Raw genomic sequence first — 23,206 nt, forward strand, 5'->3', positions numbered from 1 at the left:
AGAACCTCACTGCTCTTAACTACACCACCTAGCCACATACACACATACGAAAGGTAACTCACCTAATCATGCCAGATTCGTACGAAACTTAAGGAACACCATCCCCTCACTAGGATACACCTGTCCCTAAGCTTCTATACTCAAAACCCTCACTCTAAACCCGTCTGCGGAAAACGCGTAGGATGACAGATCAGAATTCTGAAAGTGCCCGAAACTGAAATTTATGAATACCTATGCGTAGCTTATGTCGCCACGATTCTATAGACTACTAGCACGCAGAAAACAAACATCGTTTGATACACTTACGGCCACAAATAGCTCGTAGATGCGTCGGCGTGTGCGCTTCGTCTCACGTGGAATGCTTGGCGTTGTCGCATAGCTCTCCTCGAGCCTACAGCAATGGTGCAGTCGGATCTCCAATGCGTTGAGCGAGCCAGGCGTAGCGAGAGGATGAAGCTCACGCTCACTCTCTTTCTCTCTCACACACAGTAGACGGCATCGCTAAAGTTTGATTATGATTAAAGTCTTTTTACAAAATGACCTAGGTACCTTATATAATAAGGCTACCTTAGGTTTAACCAAAAATGGGGTTGAAAGGGTCAAATGCCTTTGTATTTACAATCTGGAAGTGCCATTGCACCCCGGCTTCCGAAACTAGAATAACTACTCATTACAAATGACGTTTATAGCCATAATCCGCAGCATTTCATAACTCGCAAAAGATAAGACTTTGGTACGAAACTTGAGTTATGTTGTGTTGTTGACCCAGCGGTCAACATTCCCCCCTTCCGCGTTCATGTCGTCCCCGACATGACCTGATTGTCGATGGCGATGTGGTCTTTGCTTTCGTTTTGGCTTCATCTGTTGCACTACTTGTAACTTTGTCGAACCACAGCAAGAACTATGATCCATTAGAGCGGACGTCTATCATCATAACCATTCATCTTTTGAGATCCTCTGATTACTTTTAAGTCTGCTCTTCTTCATTGGGGACTTCTTTGTTCTTGTGCAATCATGTTGTTAGTGTTGTCTGCAGCTTTGTCAGTGTAGGCCATTCTTCGACTCGCCATTGAGGAGAAATATGCTATGATCTGAAATTGGTGCTCCAATTCATTTGTCATTTGATTTGAGTAGCATTTCCTTATTGTTGATGTAGAAGGAATATGTACAAGAGGATGGTGATAGGTGTCTTTAGATTAGGGTCTAAAACCTGGATGACCAAAGGGAAAAAACTCGGTGGGAAAAAAAATGCCTTTGGTATATGCTCTTATTGGAGTCGAGTAGTTGAATGTGAAGTACATGTTCATGAAAGGTGAGTGCCTGGGTGAAACACGAAAAGAGTGCCTGATGCAATTGCCAATTATGGGACACTCTATATGCATATGAGAAATTTGTCAACAAAAGCATGCAATGTGAAAGAAGGAGATGATGGGTATTTCAAGGAATAAATGTAGCACATGTGACATCAAAAGATGTCTCAATAGCTTCCACCTTTCCAAGAAGGGTTTTCGATGTAGAAGTTTCTCCACTCGTATCTCACTGTGCTTAGTACGTGAGTGTCTTTTGGACCTTCTCCTTCACTTCACCAGACTTAAGTACTTAGACTTCGACTCTTTTGCTCACCTATACTAGCATGAGCGACACAACGTAAATATGCTCAACTCTTCCAGCTTGAGCAGTACCTAGAATAGCTAAGACGCTTAGACCACAGAGAATATTAGTTGAAGCTTTGGGAATAACACCTCACTCATTTTGTGGCATAGCTACTAGACTCTGGCTTGTATGACTTGTCGGTTTCATGTTGACAGTGCTTGTGACAAGTTCTTCGGCTGTTGTAGTGGCTGCTGAGACATACTTCGTGAAGTTTCATCGTTTTCCTATACCTTCTTCTCTTTGTAGTGCTCAGGCCTCTCGTCAGTCTTTTCTTCCTGTGGTTTAGGGATTTTTTTATTTTTTCTTAATAATAAACAAAGAAAATCTTTAAAAAAACTCAACAAAAGAAAAATCATTCATATAGAAATCTAAATGCTATGTACACTATACACATGTCCCTAGGGGCTCATATATGGATTTTGTCCCCATACTCCTCTGTAACTCTACTATGAGGGCATATACTCTAAATTTTGTCAAAAATTTATCACAATAAAACGCAAAAATTCAATGCATCTCACAAAACATTGCCCTCTAATAGTCATAATGTTAGGTCCGCATTCAGAATGCCTCCCCCCTTCCTATTTGGAGTCATCCTTTACGACAGGGTATCGCAAAGGGTATGTCTTGTGCTTGGGCAAAAAGTTGTGCTTATGCAGGCCTTGTAATGTAGCCCTATTATGCATACAGAGTCAATGCATGGAAAAGATTTATGTTGTGCAAGATGTGGGTATAAGCAATTTGCTTATTGGCATTTGTTGGCGAGGCTTCCTATTCTAAGCAATGTAATGGTCTTTGAAGCTCCTGTATCGTTGCTTGATTGAAGTGACTTGATCTCTTCTAACTGTACTGTAATCGTAGGAAGAATTGTAAGAATTCAAGCGGCGATGCACTGACAGCAGTTTTGTTGTTCTTCTTTGGGACCCATTTCTTTGCGATTATTGGTTGTTTTGTTGCTGGCTCTCGTTTGGGAACCCATACTTGCCCATGATTTGTTTGTGTTTGAAGAGACTTCTTTGGGATCCACCTTTTTGTTTTCTGAGTCGACAGTGGTCTTTGCTTCAGCCCTTGTACGCTTGGTTGGTGACGGGATTCAGGCTTTGAAAGTTGATACTGTGGTTGTTTTGGAATCCAAATGAATTCCTGACTTTTTTGTGCTTGAATCAACTTCTTTGGAGCCCAAACCTGAGTTGTGAAAGCTTCCGAGTTTGTGATATTCTTACCCGTTCGTGCACGCTTTCCTTGCTTTTTTTTTGGTTTTGGATCTTGTGATTTGTCATTAGAGATCTTTGTCTTCTTGATCCATATCTGTTTTTGGCCGATCTGGCTTTTTGGTATCCAGATTTGTCGACCTTTTTGGCTTTGACTTGTTGTCCTGTTCTTTTGACCTATCATGGTTGTTGCTGAAGGGGTTGGTGATAGTGAAGGTCTGAGTTGATGATAGGGGATGTCGTAAGATTCATCACTATTGCTACTATCCTCAGCAAGGTTGACTTCTTGTACTTTCCCTTGATTTTTTGGCTAGTAGTGGAAAGTTCCTGTCTATTTGCTCGTGGGTGGTAGTTTCTTGGAGGACCTTTCTTTCCCATTGATTAGAGCATTGTTAGCTTGTTGCTCTGGTCGTATTCCTCCTAGCTGAGTCTTTGCATCCTTATTAGGAGCCCTGTATGAGGATGCTTGTGGTGGTTGTGTCTTCATTGAGGACTTTGGAATCCACTTTTGATGCACTTTATTCGTGTAGCGATGACATTGATTCCTGGGCCGTTGATCTTCTTGAAGCTCGAAGTGTTCTACAGAGTCATAGAACTCGTCGTCTTCTTCATCTTTTGATTCTCCACATTTCTTTGTTTGATCCTTATTTCGAGAGCTTGTTGATGTCTGGTTCTCTTCATTTTCCTGGATTACACTCACTGCAAAATAAGGAACGACATCATAGCCATTTTCATCACAAAACTTTGTTGTGGGAGCATCCTCCACGGCGCACATGTCGAGAGTAGCCAAGATGTGTTCCCATCCAAAAGGCTCTAACTCTTCTTCAGGAAATGGTTCTAGGATATAGTCCATATCCTCTATAACCCGCTCTAGGATACATTCCTCACGTTTCAAGCTACCGCATTGTGAAGCTCCACACATCCACAGTTCTTTAGGCTTACCTAACCAAGCTGGAAGTTCTGATCCTGCTACTGTGGCGGAATCAAACTTCTCAACCAGTGTTCTCGTCACATCCCTATAGCTATGGTCCCTCAAGTTTATCTTTGTTATGGTTTCCATATGTCTCAGGTATATATGGTCATAACCCCAATCTTGGACCATTTTCAATTGTCGCATGAATGGTCTTCCCAGAATGATTTCATAGTTGTTCTTCTTGCCAAAGTCAACAACAGCAAAAGTGTGTTCATATTCAATGCCACAAGAAGTAACAATTACTTTTTCTAGCAGTCCTAGGGGCTTTTTCTTGTGTCCGTCTGCAAGCTGCAGGGTCATTCGTGTGGATCTCAAGGCAGGTTTTCCCCATTTTTTCCAAACCTCTTTGGTTGCAATGGCCCACCCGCTCCACTGCCAAGGATTGCCATGGTTTTTACACCATTGAATTCCACAGGAAGGGTGGTGTTTCCATCTTCTCCCTCGTAATACTCGCCTACCTTGTTTAATGGAACTGGCCTAGTATTTAGTTGAGGCATTTCAAGCTCTTTGATGCCTTCCTCGATTTGAGTCATTGGGGTTTTTACACCAAATTTCTCTAGACATTTACCCACATTAGCCCACATGTTTGGTCTTATTCTGAGCAACTCGGCTAACATTATTGTACAGGTGACTGGGGTAGATAGAATATCTACTAGCCCCTTTGAATCGATGGCCTTGTTGGGAGACAGTCTCTGTGATGGGACTGCAACCACATCTGACTTGGTCTCGTACTCTCCCATGTAGGACGGTAGTGTTCTTAGCGAATGGGGTTGACTATCCATAGATTGTACAGATCCTTTGTCGCCCCAACACGATCGCACGTCTAGATTCATTTGAGATCCAGTCTCAAATTCCTCTATTGGTGGTAGAAACACTCCTCGTTCATCACCAGTCTTGTCTACTCGTCTTCTTAGGTCATCGGCTTCATTGGCCTCTCTGACTTGTTTCCACAATTCGTCAAGACCATCTATCTCTTTACAATCCTCAGGTATAGCTTGGGAAAATCCCTCGAAAGAGTTATCTGTGGTATTCAGTACTATCCTTGGTTCTAATGCTGGGTCTTTGAGGTTTGGTCTGTGCTCATGACTAGAATCTTGCTCTTTTAGTTCCTGGTTTGGTGGGATTACTTGTGTAGGTAGGACACGGATCACATCCTCAGGTTTTGCACCAGGTGGTTCTAGTAAAGCTTGGGATGTTTGAATCATTTTATGGCACATTTCAAACCTTTGCTTTTCTAGTTCCGTATAGGGATATGTCATCCACCTCTGTTCTTGGGTTTGGTTGTTTTTGAGCCTTGCATCATAGGCTTTCAAGAGGGAATCTAATGTCTCATTAACCTTCTCTGCCAACACAGATCCTCCTGAACTAGCACTTCTCGGTTTCTCATCCGTGGATGGTTCTTCTAGAGGTTTAACCATCTGTGTAAGAGAAGGTTCCTCCTTTTCCTCATGTTGTTTTATCTTCTCCCCAGCTTCGGTAAGCTTCTCAGCTAGGGATTTTTGCTCTCGTTCCCTGCGAGCTTTCATCCTAGTCTTTCTAGATTTCCAACTATTTCGTTTGCTCTTGGTTTTCTGACTAGGTGCGTATGTCTTTGGTCCCTCATCTGTCTTTGGACTCGTGTCACTTTCCGTGTTCTTTGTCTCTGGATTCTCATCAGCTTTCTTTTGAGCTTTTGCTCTCGTAACTACTTGAACTGGTACAACATTTTCATTTTCTGAGCTACTAGGTAGCTGAACAATCCGTGATACATTTGTCGTGATTTTCCTGATTTGGTTTGGTTTTTTCGGGCAATCGGGGATCAAGTGAGTGATGCCACACTCAAGACAATAGGCATTTACTTCAGTGATCTCCGTATGAGGACATTGTTTGACCAAGTTGTTGTCACGACTTTTGTGACAATCTGTCTCTGGTTGAGGAGATTCTTTTAGCATTTCCTCTTGGCTATAATCAAGCTTTGACCTAGATAATCCGCTATTTGCAATGAATCGCAATGTCCTTTCGTCCATTTCATACCTTCTTTCTTTCGATTGAAACCCAGGAGGTGGAGGTTGTACCGGCCTCATCACTCCCTGTTTTTCTCTCACATTTTGGTTCTCCGAAGGGTAGTACTCACTTTGATTGCTATACCACATTGTAGCTGGTACTGGCGTTGGTCTATTTGATGCTTTCATCATTGGCATGTATCTCATGTCTACCTGCATTCTAGCACCTGGCAGCGGAGTTTGTTGTCCTAAGACAAGCTTTGGCCTTAAAACTCCTACTGGTCTTGGCGCATTCCCCGTAATGTATCGTGAAGTAGGTGCCTCTGGAACAGGTTGTACATACCTCTCCCTAGCATTTTCCATGCTATAATAGCACTCTTCCTCCGTATGGTTCGTCCATTTTCTCTCAATTTCACACCACTTTGGCTCTCCCGAATCAAACCTTACAAGAGGAATCAACCTCTTGACCAAGTCGTCGATAAGCTTTTCTTGATCAATAGGTGCTGTTGGCTTGGCAATGGACTCACTTATCTGTGAAACACTGTGCTGAGAGGATGTGTCATCTCCTTGACTCTTTAAGTCCTTTTCTTTGTATGCCTCACAGTTATCCACTAGATGAAGAGCTTCTTTGATCAACTCGTTTAGCGTCATCCTCCTTATCATATGCATATCCTTTTGAAGGCCCGCATGTCTCATTCCCTGGATAAAGATCAGCATTAGTCGTGCTTGCGTAGGTAATTCCGCTCTCGGACAGAGCTTAACATATCTCTTGAGCCGTAATGATGCTTTGCGTACTGATTCATCCTCTTTCTGTTGGAATCTATGGATTTGCGAGACCGTGTTGTGAGCAATGCCTTTTGGCGAGAATTCTTCAATAAACTCCTCAAACAGCTCATCTAGGGTCTCAAAATCCCATTTTTCCACCGAGTCGAACCATGTAGCTGCATCATCTTTTAGAGTCAATCCAAATCCCACAAACTGTGTCGCAAAATCTGAAACTTCCTCTGCTCTAATCACTCTTTTAAAAGCCGCTACGTGATCTCTCGGATCTTTATCTTCGGAGTAATTTTTGTTTACCCATTTCTGAACTTGGGATGGTCTAACTCGTCGATTGTCTACAAGTCTAACTAGAGACTCTCCCAATCCTTCTCTCATTATCGCTCTTGAAGGGAATCCTGGTGGCTCTCTTCTTGGAACTCCTATAGGAATTCTCGTGTTTGGTGGAGGCATTTGTGGTCCTTCATTGACCAAATATCCACCTCTTTCTAGAACAGTGTGTGGATTTGTGCTTTCTACAACTCTGTATTCTCGTCCATACTTGTCGACAACTATAGATCTCCATTGACAGTTGACTACGTATGTGTAGACATATAAGAGCTTGTAATCCGTTATCTCTTCTAGGTATGGATCTGAGCACCTATAAAGATTGACCTCATTGTCATCAATGTATCTATATAGTCCTTCACTCTCATGACCAATCATCCAAACTCTCTCAACAAAATGGATCTTTATCAATTGCAAGTTTGGAAGATCCATTGTGGGAGGATATTCCTCTATCGTCGGGCTCTCCAAGCTTGTGTAAGCTGCGTTTGAATCTAGGGTAGACATGATTTCTGGGCTTAAGAGCTTTTGCTTGGTTCAAGTAGACTTATTCCACTATGTTCAAGTGCTTTGGTTAGGGAAAAGTCGAAGACACCCCTGACTTTCGGATGAATTTTGAGGCCTCAAACGATGTTTTTTTCAAAGTTGAACCGCTCTCAGGCTATGTTTTGATATAAAAACTTTTCCGATCCGATACCGTTTGTGAAAGTTATGGCCAAAATAGTGAAATGCAGTTTAGACTCGTCAAAATGAGTCCAAATTCAATTTTGAAAACATATTTGGGATCTCTGTGACACTGTGAACACTCCTGTATGGTCAAAAGTATAGTTGGACCCTAAAACTGGCCTAGAGACATCCTACGCGTAGTATGTCTATATGCTCAAAATTTAACAAAATTTGGTCTAGAGACTCCCCTTAAGTCCAGCAACACAATGGTATGCTCAGAATTTCATTTGGACCTAAAAATGGCCTTGAGACATCCTACGCGTAGGATGTCTTTTTGCTCAGAATGACTTGAAATTTTCACCCCAGCTTCTCCTTGATGTGTTAATCACAGTGGTGTGCTCATAGGTTGGTTTGGAGTCATAAATCAAGCTTGAGACATCCTACGCGTAGGATGTCTTTTTGCTCTGTTTCAGCTCAAACTTTCACTGTAGCTTCCCCTTGATGTGCTTAACTCACAGCTATTTTTACTTTCTGATTCTGACACCTATAGGTTGGTCAAATGATCAAGAATCTGTTCCAAAAGCCTGATGTCTGTTCTGATGAATTCCCAAGTCAACTCAACTCCAAATTGGACCAAAATTGACTAGGAGGCTTGCCTAAGGCTATATGACAGCATGGTATGGTCAAAGTAGAATTTTGGTCTCAAAATCATGCAGGAGACATCCTACGCGTAGGATGTCTTTTTTCTCAGAATGAACCCAAATTTGAACTACAGACTCTCCTTAAGGTGCTGATCACTCTGGTATGCTCAAAATTAAGTTTGGAGTGCAAAATCACACATATAACATCCTACGCGTAGGATGTCTTTTTGGCCTGTTTGACCCCAGACTTGACCCAAAGTTTCCCCTTGATGTTAGCAACCCAGTGGTATGCTCAGATTTGAATTTGGATGTCAAAAGACCCCAAAACTAGCTATCCTTGCTTTTTCAGTCAAAAGTGCTAGAGTCTGTTCAATCTTCCTTTCACTAATCCAAATGAGATGAAATTTATCACATGCACTCAATACAACATTTAGATCATGCTCCTGTAGCCATCCTATGGTTTTGGTCTTGGAATAATGCCTTGGCACAATTTGGGTAGGATGTCTGGCAATTTCAGTCTATCTGGCCTTATCCTGTCAAGATATGGTCAAGTTCCCCTTTCCAGGTGAAAATAGGGTAAAACCTACCTTCTGAACACACTGGTCAACTCAAAATTTCAAAATTTCCACCAAATCACCCTGTAGACATCCTACGCGTAGGATGTCTACTGCTGATTTTTTGAGACTAAAGTGTCCCTGATGCTTCCTTATGCTCTCAGCAAGTGCAAGTATGCTTCACAATTGCAAAAACATGCAAAAAACACTCAATTTAAGCCTTTTCTGAAATTTTACGTTTTCTGACTCCGCCTTTTGGCTTTTGGTCAACAAAAATAGGAAAAAACACCCAAGTCAATATGTTACTAGGGTAAAACCTACCCTCTGAACCCACTGGTGCACTCAAAATTTTCAAATTTGGTCTCCAGAACCCCCTTGAGACATCCTACGCGTAGGATGTCTATGTTTACAGAATTGCAGGTTTTCTTCACAGAACCCTTGCAAATGTTGTTTTATATACACAGCATCAGTCAGTCATACAAAAATGTCCACAAAAGCTTGTTTATTGCATTTTTACCCTCAAAAGCACACTTTTCCGTGATTTCAAATGCAATCAAGCACTTTAGCAAATAATTCAATTCTGAATAGCTCTAGATCAGAATCGGATCACTTACCTAAAGCTACTCCTACAAATCATATGGGGTTTCGCATCTATGAGTAGAAAAACGCTTCACTGCCACACATGGACTAGTAAACGCTTTTATCACTTCAAAAATTACTCGACCACCAACAACTACTCTAATCCACAGATCCTAACTAAACCTATCTAGTCGCAGACCCTCGGCAAGACACACGCTTCCTGGCTATCCACTTGATCACGGAATATCCTCTTCTGGATCCACTTAAGAAAAATGCTTTTTTTAGCCCAAACTAAATCAAGCAACCATCACACGAGTGTTAGTAGGAAACCTACTTAGGTCCTTGTGTCCCCGGCAGCGGCGCCAATGTTGGACGGGAAGTCTCACACACCCATGAAGTGCATGCAAACACTACCTAGATCAACATAATGTCAATCGAGGACACAGATGACACGATAGGCACACAGAGGAAATCTCTTTAGCTTGTCAAGCTGAGACCATCCTACACATACAACACTCTGGAAGGCCAACTAAACCACAATCAAGAACCTCACTGCTCTTAACTACACCACCTAGCCACATACACACATACGAAAGGTAACTCACCTAATCATGCCAGATTCGTACGAAACTTAAGGAACACCATCCCCTCACTAGGATACACCTGTCCCTAAGATTCTATACTCAAAACCTTCACTCTAAACCCGTCTGCGGAAAACGCGTAGGATGACAGAGCAGAATTCTGAAAGTGCTCGAAACTGAAATTTATGAATACCTATGCGTAGCTTATGTCGCCACGATTCTATAGACTACTAGCACGCAGAAAACAAACATCGTTTGATACACTTACGGCCACAAATAGCTCGTAGATGCGTCGGCGTGTGCGCTTCGTCTCACGTGGAATGCTTGGCGTTGTCGCGTAGCTCTCCTCGAGCCTACAGCAATGGTGCAGTCGGATCTCCAATGCGTTGAGCGAGCCAGGCGTAGCGAGAGGATGAAGCTCACGCTCACTCTCTTTCTCTCTCACACACAGTAGACGGCATCGCTAAAGTTTGATTATGATTAAAGTCTTTTTACAAAATGACCTAGGTACCTTATATAATAAGGCTACCTTAGGTTTAACCAAAAATGGGGTTGAAAGGGTCAAATGCCTTTGTATTTACAATCTGGAAGTGCCATTGCACCCCGGCTTCCGAAACTAGAATAACTACTCATTACAAATGACGTTTATAGCCATAATCCGCAGCATTTCATAACTCGCAAAAGATAAGACTTTGGTACGAAACTTGAGTTATGTTGTGTTGTTGACCCAGCGGTCAACACATGCATTTTGTAGGTAGTAACCATATCTAGTCATAAGGATCAAATCTGGCTAGATATTGAATAGTTTCTATGGGATTCTACAACTCATAATGTTGAACCCAGTTTTTTCATGTTTGCTGTATTTAGCACTTCATCTTTGTCCCCAAGATTCCCCTTGGTAAGAGATGTATTGTTCTTTTGACATGCTCCATGGCTCCTTATGAAGCTAAAGGACAATAGGGAACTAAGAAAACATGCATATATTATTTGTATTGAGCGTGGCTATAGAAACTTTGATGATAGGTTTGCAAAATGGTAAAAATTCAACTTTTTTGTACCTATTTCTTTTGTCAAAACAAAAAATAGTGAGTGAGAAGCAATCATATGTTCTGATCATCAACCCATTGAAGTTAACTAGGGAATTTATCTCAAGTCCTACAAAAATCCCTAATCTTATTTTTATGCAACAAAACGTAAGAAATGACTGTTTTGATGAAAATGTACTGGTCTATCAACTTTGGAGGCTTGGTGTGACCAAAAGATGAGAAATTTTACAAGTTTCTTAATTTTTCCATGTGTAGTAGGCCTTGAACTATAACCTCATGAAAGGATTTTACAAAATGAATGGATCTACTATGGTTTTTGAGGTTTTTTTCAAAACCCTGAAAGGACACTTTTATGTCCTGTTGGGTTACCAACCTAGTGTTAAGGTTGAGCTTTATACTCTCTATGTGATGAGGTCAAATCCTACCCATTAGGATTGGTTTTAAAGCATGAGTTGAATGGAGATGCTAATTGGAGATGCTAAAGCATCTTGGAAAGATTCTATGTAATGAAAACTGAAAGTAGACCCAGTAGTAGGTAGCATATACAAAAACTCTCTAAGAGAGAGGATAGTTTCCTATAGAGATGCAAGTGGGAAATGGATCATCTATTATACTTTCTCCACGGAGGAAGTAGGGGCGGCTGCGACGGCAGTTTGGCAAGCAAAGAAGCCAGTTGAGGATGCGTCCATTGGGTGGGAGGCGTCAAAGAGAAGATCCTCCATCAGGAGTCCATCTACAGAGCTGAGAGCCACGGAGATGGCGCGAGCAAGGGTGCAAGCAGAAGTTGCAGAAGAGTACGTACTACTACTGTTATTGAGCAAAGCGAGCATGGCACCATCCTGCAACAACAACTTGGTGTTCTTGATCTTCATCATCACTTCCTCAGGGAGAGATTTTTGTTGATCATCGTCAGTCCCCACCCTCGCTTCATCTTCATCACTTTTTGCCCTGCCAGAAATCCTTTATCCTCCTTTATTATACCTCCCGAGTCCCGACCCTAAGTAATGTATGTTTGCGCATTCAAATATTTAGCCTACATGAATGTACCTACGATTTTAGAGAGTAGGGGGATATATTTAAAAAGGGGGGGTGCATGGTGCACAAAAGAGGTGCATATCAAAAGTTTGAAAGGGTTGTGGGGAGGGAGGGAATCTTTTCAACTAATAATAAATGTGATCCAATATGTATTGAGAGAGAGAGAGAGAGGGAGAGAGAGAAATGTGATTTAGCAGTTGCACCTCTCGAGTCTCCTTTTGCTGCCTCTACCCGTCCCCACTAGAAGTTCTGAATTCTTGCATCGTAGGAGCGCGTGCTTTCCCTCCCCTACTTTGCTTAGTCCAACAACCACCATGATTCTTCACACTTGATGCTTAATCGGGTTGGGGTAAAACCTACTCAAGCCGCATCACCAAAAATGATAGTGCGACAAGAGATTAGGTCGGGCTGCGTCAACATGCAAAAGCTCTACTTGTGATAGAGTTCAAGCTCGGGTGATGCACATCAGCACAAATATGTTGATCCTACATCATGCACGATCTTTGCCTCCTCAGCCTCTTTTCTTCCAGGCTTCCCTCGCCCATACGCGATTCCCTCCTCCTCTCTCTCTCTCTCTCTCTCTCTCTCTCTCTCTCTCTCTCTCTCTCTCTCTCTCTCTCTCTCTCTCTCTCTCTCTCTCTCTCTCTCTCTCCATCTCAAAAAAAAAGTCCAAACCAGTGCAAGCTCTTTCAGAGACTTTTCTTTTAAAGAGATTAAGAGAGAGCGAGGAGAGAGAAAGAGAGGGGGCGGGGTTGCAAAAAAAAACCTAGGTTTAGTGTAATCCCACCTGCAAATTTTGAGATTTACCTCTAAATTTTAAATTTTAAAGTGAGAAAACCTACAAAACTTAGAGAAATTTAGCGTCATTTGGTGTAAAAACCTTCAAATTTAGTCAGTTTACCACTAAAATTCTCATAGGTAGGTTTGCCAAGTTTTCAGAACAAAGTTTTTTTCAAGCACTAGTCCCTCCATGAAAGAGCCCGCATCTCTTTCAAAGAGATTTTTTGAAGGGTTTTGTTTATACTATACAGTTGTTGAAAATGACGACGGTTGAACTTGAGGACCTTCTTACCTCATCTATTGTGAGTTTCCTTGCCCAACTCCTTCAAAATCAAGTTTTTCAATGATTAGGACCCTTAGATTTACCTTTCCTAGCCAACACAATTGTCTCAACGTGGCACAATGTTGTTTTTTGTAGCACAACCAACCTCCCAGTTACCCCTTGGAGGGGGTCACATTATGGGATGCTAAGGACCGAGGCTTGGGCCACATCATTTTGCAAGAGGACACATGCAATTCTAGACTACCATCCATTTGAATTGCTATGAGACATTGATGGATGTACAACTCCCAATAAATAGATAGAGTACAAACAAAAATGGAGGGCTAAGCCGCATTAGGAAAAGAATTCCAAAGGACTACAATGACAATCATACACCATAGCTCTGAGAACTGTATTCAGCATAGGGGCATCACATGCTGGGTGAGTAATCTCGATCGAGGCATGATGGACAACTCAACAGAAAGAAACCCCAAGCAATCTAGGAGCTTTGAGCTATTCTCATATAAACATGGAAAATTTAAGAGAATGTTTCTACACTAAATTTCTCTAAAGTTTGTAGGTTTATTCACCTTCTACTTTGAGTTTTGAAGATAAATCTCAAAATTTGTAGGTGGAATTACACTTAACCTAGGTTTCTATCGATATGGGTAGGTGAAAGAGAACTAGCATGTGGACAAAGTTGTCATAAGAAAGTTTTTCATAGCTTCATCCAACCTTGCACATTCTTCTATCAAAACACTCTTTATAATCCCCCACCATTACCACCTCCCTTGACACGTTTGTCGCCACCACCTTTGGCAACACCACTAACTCCCACTCCCCCCCCCAATAGAAGGCTACCTATGATGGTGTGATCCAAACTTTAATATATACCACGATGTGGATTTTCTCAAAAGAATAGCCTCATTGCAATAATAGAATTATTTTCAAGTTTCCACCGTTTTCTCTAGAGTAACTTAAAATGCATAGTATGTTATTGTACATCAACCCACAATAACTTGAGGTAGAGCAAGAGAGAGGAGAAGAAGAAGTGAAGAGAACCTCAAGGTCCCAGACTCTCCTCATTCATGAGATTTTTTCAAGTGGCAACAAGGAATATTAGGAGATTTATATCCATTAGAATCATGGTGCGACTATTCCCAACAAGGATCAGTAGAAATGAGCTTCCAATATCTGAGGGCAACTAGTTCCAAGAAGAGTAATATCAACATGCCATTGTATGGGCTCCAATCATTCTAGCCCATCAAAGGAAACATCTACCAAACCCTTGTTCAAGGGGTTTTTTTTACAAAACTTTATGGTCGTTTTACCATTAAAATTAGTTGTAATCTTGTTTCAGTTTTTTTTCTGTGCTTGAAGCCACCTAAAAAATCCTGTTTGGTTTTTGTTTTGTATAGTGTGCCTTGGCTAGTCTTGTTCGTTTTAGGGATTTCTCGGAAAATCTCACTCGAGATTTAAGATTCCTCCTTCCACTGTGGTTTCTCCATGGAATGACGTCTCTCTTTATACCAATGCCCGTGCATATGTGCTTCTCATGCTATGCTCCACCACCATCTTGTAGCTTTGGGAAGGGCTTGACACATGCACAGATCTCTCAACTTCTTGAGGACACTATGTCAAAAGGGCTTCTACCTTAACCTGTGAATAGAGCGTATGTCAACATGATTTAAGTCATCTTCACATTGCTTGATGATGTGGTAGAGAGCTTCAACATGACCTCCTGCGGGACACCATAGGGTGTGCGACATTGTTGGGGTGGTTGTCCTTCATACAGGTGGGCATGTAGAGAGATAATAATGTTTAGAGCTTAAATTAAACACCAAATTCAAGTCTTTCCTGATCTATTTTTCATAGCTTGTGTTTTTCAATTCTAAATAATTACCACAAGAAATAATGACATATATATCTCTTCTTCGTCTACTTTTCATAGCTTCCATTTTTTTAAACTTTTAGGTGAGCACAAATCTCTCTATCTATCTATCTCTCCAATTACGAGAGAGAGAGAGAGAGAGAGAGAGAGAGAGAGAGAGAGAGAGAGAGAGAGAGAGAGAGAGAGAGAGAGAGAGGGGAAGAGGGAATGGTATACTACACATGGAATTTTGGTGCTATATTACAATCAAAAGGCTCATGTGACACCAAAGCAATAAGTATGGCTACTTCATTTTATGCTCCAAGAAATGGCTCCCCATTATAACCATAACACAAGAAATACAAGTCAGGAAAATGTGGGCTGCTTTCACCAAAATGAGTATCCACTTGCTATCAAAATCGCTCGATGAACTGAGGTTTCTAAAGTGACAAAGTCTTTAGAGGTTGAAAAAGTGAGCACTCCAATGAGTGACCCTATAAAGAATTTCTTATTCCTTTCTTAAAACAAGTAGGCATGACATTTGCATCATTGGCATTTTGAATTGGAGACCATCCATGAAGCACCTCCAAACATGTTTCCAAATCGTGCTACTTGCTTTCTCCTTGAACATTCCAATAATCCGTGGTTGGATCTCTACTCAAAAACCCTAGCTCGACTGCTTTTTGTTATGCATTTATATTGAACACGACGGCAACCTTGAAAGATGGAGTAGACATGGAGGATCTGCTTACAACCAATACTACATCTCCTATTTCCACCCATGGCCATGTAAAGTGTGAGCTTTTTCCTAAAGTGTGAGTCAAGGAGAAGAGAGTGGATTTATCCCACATGCTCTGGAGCAAGGTTGTAGAGCTACTTAAAGCTCATTTCATGAATGAATAAACACAACTCTATTTTGCACTACATGCTTGTCTATGGTGAGCTTGTGCTAAGCTAAGTCAATAATCAAGATTGTGTTTATGAGTCCAAGATAATTCTATCTTGGAACCTAATTCACTTGAGTGATAATCTTGCTTACACACACACTTGCACTATGTTTCCCTTTCATCCACCCTAGCTAGCACGATCCAATTCCTAACATTTGGTATCAAAGCTATGGTGTGCTAGCTAGGATTGTCATTATGCATTAGTGTGTGTTAATTATTAGCATCTCTCACTAATTAATCACTAATCTAGCCATGTGTGGGAATGTCCTTGGCAAACCCAAGAGGCCACTACCCTCCATGGCTAGGTAGTCTTGATTAGGAGAGCGTAGGTGCATTAATCTTTAGAAATCTTGCATATTTTCTCAATATCTTTGTGATTCCACTTACACAAGTAACCAATTGATCACCCCAGTGATCAATTAGTGTCTTGATTGATTGGTCACATCATTTAGCAATTGTCTCTATTCAAATTTATAAGCATATAGTGTGAATTTTTCTACTTTTTGCATTTGCAATTCATTCCCACACTTTCATTATCAACTTGCATCATCTCCATTATCTTGAAGCTCTCCTTGAAAGCTCTCTATAGAGCCCCTTAACACTCAAATCTGACATCGAATGCTTCACTAATTAATTTGCTATATTTTAGGTGTGTGTGAAGCCTACTAGCTCAAGTTTAAGATTTTGTGTGTGTGTGGAGCCTGCTAGCTCAAGTTTAAGATTTTACTTTTCGGAGCCTCTTCACAAGCAAGCACGTGGGCTTGTTGGCTAGCCCACGTGGGCTTGTTGGCTAGCCCAACTTAGACACGCTATAATTGGCTTGAGGTCTCGGGGTCAATGCCCTTGGACAATTGGGGGAGAGCTGGCGGATTCAAAAACTTGCAGCAAATCCAATTTTTAAGGCTCGGTGGGTCCGCAAGGAGGATGTCCCACTGCCCGGCCACTCACTGGCGGACTTCAATCCCCGCGGTAAACTTTTCTGAGGTGCAAACTTGGGTCTGCCACCGGCCGACTGGCTGCCCTCTGCCCGGATGTGCTTGCCTGCCCGATTGGCCGACTACCCGAAGCCCTTTTTTAAACCCCCTATCCCACGACCTACTTGCAAGGTTACTTTGGGGCACTTTCGGCTTCACAAGGAATGACTCCCGCGGCCAACCTCCAACTCCCTCAAGGGGGCCTCAAGACACTTCAAAGCCCATTGTAATTGACATTTTGCACTTCTTGCATCAAAGATTTTCATATTAAATAAACATTGGGTAGACAGTGCCTTGAAGAGAGTCTCCTTAATTGGAAACACCCCCAATTTCACCCATTGCACTGGCATCTCCAAGCCAAAAGATCAACCAAAAGTGTATGTGAAGAGTGTCTTCACCTCGAGTGAAGAGGTACTTCACATTTTATCAAGAAGACATTAAAATTGAAATCTTGCATCCAAGCACAATAACTTGCAAATAAATATCGTTCTTTCTTTATTGGTGCACTGTGTAAAGAGACACTGGCTCGGAGAGTCTCCTAAGCTAAGACCCCTCTATCAGCAAAAATGGTGGACAAGGGGTCTTTCATCAGCATTGCCTTAGAGCAACAAGACGAACCCGATGGAGTGCACACTAGGGCATCTACACTCATAGCAAGTGCACAGAATTTGGCCAAAGATGAACAAGCATTGGGAATCATCATCACCTCCTTGCATGACAACTATGTGCATTTCATAGATGAATGTAAGCATGCACATGATGCCTGGCATGTCCTAGAAAGTAATTTTGGAGTCAGGGCCAAAAGAAGCAAAGTTAGTCTGAAAAGAGAGCTTTACAAAATTACTATGATTGAAGGGGAGTACATTGCTAGCCTAGTGAATAGGCTTAAGAGCATTGTCACGCAGCTCACTTACATCCAGGTTAAAGTACCAGAAGATGACAAAGTGTCCATACTATTAAGTGTACTTCCACCTTCTTATGACCACTTAGTCACAATTCTTGAAGAAAAAGAACCAGCACCACCATTCCAAGATGTCATCAACTCAGTCCAAGCAGAAGAAAGAAATCAAAGAGGTTCACTAACCTCATTAGGAGGAGTTTTTATTGCAACATCCTCAAGGGGAAGGCATTCTCCATCAACATCGACAAACAAAAGAAAGTTTTATGAATGTGGAAGAATGGAACACATAGCAAAAGACTGCTACACAAACAAACCTTGCAACAAATGTGGTAGGAAGGGACACCCTCCTTCTCGGTGCTACTCAAATGGAGGCAGTAGCAGTGGAGAAAGCAGCAGCAGTAGAAGCAACAGCAGAAGCAACGAAGGGAAGAGACCTGACAGAGGATCAACTCACATAGTAGAAGACAAAAAGGATGAAGACGAGAGCAACATTGTCTTTTATGAAGACCCATTTTGAAGATGCAGACTCTCTACTTGTAGGGGAGGACTTTTTCCTATGTGGATTTTATCATCCTGTGTGCATATCACCATCCTTTGTGGATTTTTCCTATGTGGATTTTATCATCCTGTGTGTATATCACCAGCCTATGTGGATTTTGTTAGCCTATGTGGATTTTGCCATCCTGTGTGGATACTAGCTTATCATCATGTGTGGGTTATGCATCTTCAGTATCTTGTCATAGTCCAAACCTCAAGGGGAGGATTGTAAAGTGTGAGCTTTGTCCTAAAGTGTGATTCAAGGAGAAGAGAGTGGATTTATCCCACATGCTGTGGAGCAAGGCTGTAGAGCTACTTAAAGCTCATTTCATGAATGAATAAACACAACTCTATTTTGCACTACATGCTTGTCTATGGTGAGCTTCTGCTAAGCTAAGTCAATACTCAAGATTGTGTTTATGAGTCCAAGCTAATTCTATCTTGGAACCTAATTCACTTGAGTGATAATCTTGCTTACACACACGCTTGCACTATGTTTCCCTTTCATCCACCCTAGCTGGCACGATCCAATTCCTAACAGGCCGTGCACATCCAACCTTGCCAGGTTGTAGCAACCAAGTTCAAAAAATGGTGTCGCTCATTTCATATATCACCTTGTTCTGGGTATTGCGCAAGGGTAGAAAGAAGCACTTGTGTAGTATGGCATATGTTGGAAAATGACACTTGTTTTTGCGAGAATAATCCACATCACTAATCACTCTCATTCCAGTGACCTTATCAAGCTGAAGAGCATCTATTCCATTGCCTCCATTTATAAACTCCCCAATCAAGAACAACTCAATGCCCCTGTTTTGCTCATGTGACAAGAAACCTTTGATCTTGCATACACCCCTTGCTTTATTTTGATGTCCTAAATTAGTATTTCTGCTTAAAGTGATCACCACATTGTCTTTCGCTTCATATTGCTCACCGCATATGTATACTTTTGAGTAAGAAAATCCCTCTAGATGAATATATTGTTGGCCCCAATAACTCTTCAAAGAAATGATCTCCCAACCTTCAAGAGCCCTTTTTGTTGCTTTCAAACTATGTAGAGCAATTCCCTTTCTTTGAATCATGCTCAAGCAATAACATGTGCCAAGCCTTTGAGCACTCTTGTACAACTGTGTTGCTTGACCTTCAGAGGATGCAATTGCTAAGCACAATAGATGCCATCTCTCACAAGTTCCTAGTTCCATGCTAGCCTTAGAAAAACCTTGCGACAATAAAAGAGTCTCATGTATGCATGAGAGTATCCTCTCTGAAGATGACAATTCATCCTTCTCAATCTCCAACTGTTGCAAGGTTTGTGATAAAAGCGCTTGTGTGATAATGAGTGTACGTTAACTCATTGATCCTGTTATTGGTTGAAATCTCTACAATCCCCAACACATTTCTCTCAAACTGGTAGCACCAAAGTCCATCATGGCTACTGTGGTGTATTATGTCATCAAACAACTCTCTAGAACCTACATACAAAGATTGACGTTATTTTAGGTCTCCATGTTATGTAAGGAGTGCTTATTTTATTTGTGGTCAATAAAGCATACACACCTGCCACGTGCTCTAGAGGAGAAACAATCTCTCCTCCCTCTTCATCCATAATAATTCTCCATGCTGAAAGTAGTTTTCGGGTAGCATTGATGGTATCCAAAGTCCAGCCACCATGAGTACGTGTGTAGCTGTAGAAGATATGAGCTACGTCAACCAAAATCATTCCCACATCTCTCAGTGCCTTCTCAATGTCTGGAAAATTATTTAAAATGTGTCGTAAACACCATTGAATAAATTTTTGATGCTCTTCTGCAATAAAATTTTTGTGGTGTCTAGTAGCATGCAACGGCCATCGTCCACTTCTGCGAAGTGTTGCAGCAGTAACTTCATTTAGTTCATGAGTGATGGATGTTTTCATGCCATTTTCAGCCTTTAAAAATAACTGTTTAGTATACTTCTTGAAAATGTTCAGTGCAAGAATGTGCATCACATCATACACAAGATCCAAAAAAATGTCAAAGTCATAGAGATGGTACAACCTCCAGAGTGGTGATTCTCCAATTAGCCCTACATTGGATAGAGTAGTGTTATACTCCTCCTTTGTTTGTTTTTGTCTTGAAAGTCTTATAGCTTCAAACATCTCTGTTGCAGTCCTCTTTTCTGGTGGGTAGCGAGCAATATATTTATTCTTTGTGTATACGTACTTTGGAATGCATACCCCTTGAGTGATTTTCTTCATGGGAGGCTTATCCCGTCTACACCTGTTCTTGCCCCCATGCTTAAAACACCCTAGTTTATATTGGGCTGGGTGATCGCCTATCCATGACATGAGAATTGACCTTAGAATGAAAGAATGATATGCTATGTCCAAAGAGTTGTCAAATATGGCAGTTGGTGGATAGTTAAAATTGATGGAGAACCCATCAACAAAAGTTGACTCAAGTTCACATATTAAAGGCTCTAAAAGGTATGGAAGAATATCTCTATGTTTCTTTTCTAACTTCAATAAGCTGAGTGGAAAAAATAGCACTGGCAAAGGTCCAATGATTGAGTTTTTGCCACCGTTAAGGACCACCACTTCATCAACCCCACTATCTTTTGGCTTGGTTGAAGCCGTTTGAAAGCCATCCCAATGGCACATTAGTGCAAAGTTCCAAGGATCCCCCTAAAAAAACATGAAAGTTATGGGCATGATAAACATTGCTAAGATGAAGCCTATTCAAATTGATTGTAATGTTGTCTCACCTTGACCATTCTTCTTGGCACTTTGATATTTGTTGCACAATGTGAGCATAAGAACTGATATTCCTTGGTAATCTCATTCCAATTGTTGTTTAGCTCCGGACTACGCAAGGCGGTTGGAAAAGTCCGATAATACATGGCACAAAAACTATTGGGGCACTTAACTGGAATCTCCCACTCTTTCTGTGGGTTCCAAAAGTCTTTGCACATTCTTATTTTTTCCCCATCCCAGTAATCGTTGATATTGGTAGAGGTTGAACTGTCCGCTTTCCAACTGCTTCTTTCCCGCCACATTGTAAGAAAATCATGACAAAACTCCTCTCACTGACATAAAAGACGTAGTTGCTTCATAAACCATATGTACTCAAATTGCACCATGTTTTTTCTCTCCTTGCCACAGACATCATAACGTCCACAACATGTCTCACAATTTCTCTTATGCTTATTTCTTGAAAAGGATGAAGAACATGGTAAAAGATTCCCCACGTATATATCCTGTGTATCTGGGGGGAAAAGAGTGGGCTTGTGCTCTTTCTCATCATTGCCTATGCAAAGTTGCCACTATGAAGTTTTTAAAAGTCCCTTCTCTTTATATTGAGTGAACAACTGCGTAATAGTTTGTGGTAAGGTGCTGTCTACTCCTGGAAAGTTTTTATCCATGACAATTTCTAAGAGTGACCTATTCTGCCTCTCTTTCATAGACTGTTTTCCCTTTCACTTTCTAGTTGGGGGGAATATCATTCTCAATATTACACTTGTTGTCAAAAGATCCTTTCATGACTTTTAGTAATGCCAATTTGGATGGGAAAAGAATGTATTTACTAAAGTGGAAACCTACAAGGTAGCATTAAGAGAGTAAATTGAAGTTTTAGCCTATAAAAACTTCTATAACCATAATCCTCAAGTCGTTTTGACTTACCTCTTCTACTTTCCCACGAACGGTCCTTTTGCATTGGGTTGTAGTTTCCAAGAACACACTATGTACATCCTGAAGTTTGGATTGCCCCATCATGTTGAGAGAGAGAGAGAGAGAGAGAGAGAGAGAGAGAGAGCACAGAAATAGAACCCCAATGAGTGTAGAATACACACCCCCGCTCAAATAAGGGTCCCTAACTGTGGATGAAAAAACCCTTGGGGGATCAAGGGAAAAACCCATAGCTCTATATACACCCACCATTATATTATAAAAATCATTGAATATACAAATGTTCACGAGGAGCTACATCACTCCTTTTACAATGAATATTTTATGACGAGCTACATCACTCCTTTTACAATGAATGTTTTATGAGGAGTTACATTACTCCTATCCTATCAAATACAATAATGAATACAAAGGTTCAATAAAGAGGTGTAAAGGCTATCGATTAGCTTGTAATCAAAAGTGTCTCCATGAATCTGTTGTGTAGCTTGTCATCAATATCGCATCACCGAACATGTCTTCATTTTGTCATCAATATGGCATCACCAAACATATCTTCATAAATCTTTTATTGTCACCAAGTTTGTCTTCATAAAATCAATTCTTTGATCAATCCTACATAGATCATAGACTCAAAAAAAACATAGTCATGAAAATTATTAGCATCGTTACAATGCCATAAGAGATGGTTCGCGACGCCACTCTTTTGACAACATATACACGCACAACAACATATGGTACATAAAGTATGAACGTAAAAGTACAAAATGTGTGATTACGTGATGCAAATGATATGTGTATATACTACATAAAACAACATTTATCAACGTAGTGATCAATGAATACCATCAAAGTATTAACAAAATATCATCATTGTATCAATAAAAATGAATAAATCATCATGGTATCAACGAAAAGCATCATGATATCATCGAGAATAATCATTTTATCAACGAAACAACATCATGGCATCACCGAGAATAACCATGGTATCAACGAAACAACATTATGGTATCACCGAGAATAACCATGGTATCAATGAGACAACATCATGGTATCACTGAGAATAACCATGGTATCAACAAAACATCATCATGGTATCAACAAAAATCGCCATGGAATCAACGAAATATCATCATGGAATCACCGAGAATAACCATGGTATCAACGAAATATCATCATGGCATCACCGAGAATAACCATGGTATCAATGAAATATCATCAAGGTATCAACGAAAATCACCATGACCAAAGTATT

General features: G+C 41.0%; 1 pseudogene; it reads right to left on the reverse strand.

The window, feature by feature from the left end:
- Positions 1-11,592: 11,592 nt before the first annotated feature.
- LOC147456514 (uncharacterized) lies at positions 11,593-19,369 on the reverse strand (annotated as a pseudogene).
- Between the last annotated feature and the right edge of the window lie 3,837 nt (positions 19,370-23,206).

This window comes from Adiantum capillus-veneris, chromosome 6 (assembly GCF_014529385.1).
Source record: "Adiantum capillus-veneris isolate H3 chromosome 6, ASM1452938v2, whole genome shotgun sequence".
Classification (NCBI taxonomy): Eukaryota; Viridiplantae; Streptophyta; class Polypodiopsida; order Polypodiales; family Pteridaceae; genus Adiantum; species Adiantum capillus-veneris.